Here is a 2,638-nt window from a genome sequence, read left to right as displayed (position 1 = left end):
ATTCTTCCACAGCAGCCATCTGAAAAAAACTTAGCTACCCTTCCTAATTTGAAAGTCATTTCAAAATGGGGGTGGGGGGTGGGGGTCACCAGAAGACTTTTTATAATATGTAGTAAATCCTACACTATCATTGGACATGGGCATCTAATTTTGGTAACAATAGCCACATTCACATTTCATGGTGGATTGGCATCAAATTTCAAAGGCCATCACACCAGGACACTGTCTGCCTAGGATGGTTGAAACTCATTTAGTGGGTTTTCAGTGGAAGTTGAAAATGTTGAAGTGATGGTAGATGTTAGACCATACTTAAAAGTTCACATGGTCTTGTGACTAGGTGAGCTAATGATGTCATAGAAGAGTTAACTAGACCTACTTCTATGACTTAACATGGCAAATCCCCATGTTTTTCCCATATCCACCCATCATCACCCCATCAAGACACCTCATGCCCCAACCCCAGTCTATGATCCTGCATATGTAACCCAAAGTCCAATAAACAGATTATGTGTCTTTGTGCAATGACTGCAGTTTTTAAAGTCTACAAAAACAATATTAACAAATGTCACAGTATCTGTAATTTTCATATATATTTAACCTTTAACCCCATTCCAGCAACCACAGGACAAGGACCAAAAACTATACCCCTCTCATAAATCGCAAATGGTTATTACTGGAAAGTGACCAATACATAAGTAATTTTGTTGACACCAGGCAGCACTATTTAGGCACCAAGTGGGAGTAGCTGGTCAGTAATATATTTTCTGCTTCCTATTTTGCTTAAAACACCTTTATTTCATTACTTAATTGATCTTTCTCCCCCATTCCAAACATTTTACTGAATGTTCAAAAGCTCATCAACACTGTAGCAATTTTACATCATAGGCAGGCCAAAGAGTTGTCTCCTGAAGTTATAGAAATTGCTAATGGGGGCCATTCGTATATGACATAACACAGTTTTGGTGGATTTTTGACCCCCCACACCACCCCTTGACACGTTTCATCACAAGAATTCAGACACTCCTCATGTATAACTTTGATCCTCCCGTAAAAAATTTAAAAAATAAGATTACTTTGAAATCACTCTGCCAAAAAAAAAAGAAAATAGAACTTTGTGTTTCAAATTATTTAATATTTAAAAAAATTACTTGATCAAACACTGTTTAGTCCCCTGGAATCCTATACTAAAGAAGAACATTCTGGATAAGGAAAAAAACACAACCAAAGTCCAAATAATAAAGTTGTAGACATCTCATGAATTTATTTCTCAATGTTCTATTTCTTCCATGGTGATATTGTGATGTTACATAGTTTATATTTTCTCTAGTAGATGGCACGGGTATAGGTTTTGTGATGTCATTTTTACCTACCCCCACCCCCCATCAACAAACACTGTCACACTAGTCTGACCCCTCATCCCTTCTGTGCATAACATCATATATGGACAGCCCCATATCAATAATGATGATCACAAACCAATGCAGTTACCAGTAACCAAATACTATTTTAGGTTGGGGTTTTTTGTTCCTTTTAAATGCTCTCTGCATATTTGTCTGAAAATGTGCACATGACTGTATTGACTGACATGGGATATTTAACTCAAATTCCTCAGAATTTAAGAACAGTAATGATTTTGCTAACTACAAAAACATACACTTCAAAATACTACTTTCCACATAAAAAATACAAGTCCTTTAAAGACTGTCACTTAGTTATTATTTAAAACTGACCATATCAAGCCTACACTGAGGGAATAGATCCTGGTCAACAGCCATCACCTTGATCAACACAGCAATCGCTGATAGCTATATCCACAGTGAAATGTGATACCTATCTAGCCATCAACACAGCAAATCACTGATAGCTATATCCACAGTGAAAAGTGATAACTGTCTAGCCATCAACACAGCAATCACTGATAGCTATATCAACAGTGAAAAGTGATAACTGTCTGGCCATCAACACTGCAATCACTGATAGCTATATCCACAGTGAAAAGTGATAACTGTCTAGCCATGAACACAGCAAATCACTGATAGCTATATCCACAGTGAAAAGTGATAACTGTCTAACCATCAACACAGCAATCACTGATAGCTATATCCACAGTGAAAAGTGATACCTGTCTAGCCATCAACACAGCAAATCATTGATAGCTATATCCAGTGAAAAGTGATACTTGTCTAGCCATCAACACAGCAATCACTGATAGCTATATCCACAGTGACAAGTGATAACTGTCTAGCCATCAACACTGCAATCACTGATAGCTATATCCACAGTGAAAAGTGATAACTGTCTAGCCATGAACACAGCAAATCACTGATAGCTATATCAACAGTGAAAAGTGATACCTGTCTAGCCATCAACACATCAATCACTGATAGTATATCCACAGTGAAAAGTGGTAACTGTCTAGCCATCAACACAGCAATCACAGATAGCTATATCCACAGTGAAAAGTGATAACTGTCTAGCCATCAACACTGCAATCACTGATAGCTATATCCACAGTGAAAAGTGATAACTGTCTAGCCATGAACACAGCAAATCACTGATAGCTATATCCACAGTGAAAAGTGATAACTGTCTAACCATCAACACAGCAATCACTGATAGCTATATCCACAGTGAAAAG

This window comes from Sinohyriopsis cumingii, chromosome 19 (genome assembly GCF_028554795.1).
Source record: "Sinohyriopsis cumingii isolate HCF-2022 chromosome 19, ASM2855479v2, whole genome shotgun sequence".
Taxonomy (NCBI): Eukaryota; Metazoa; Mollusca; class Bivalvia; order Unionida; family Unionidae; genus Sinohyriopsis; species Sinohyriopsis cumingii.
Note: the sequence above shows the minus strand (reverse complement) of the source record.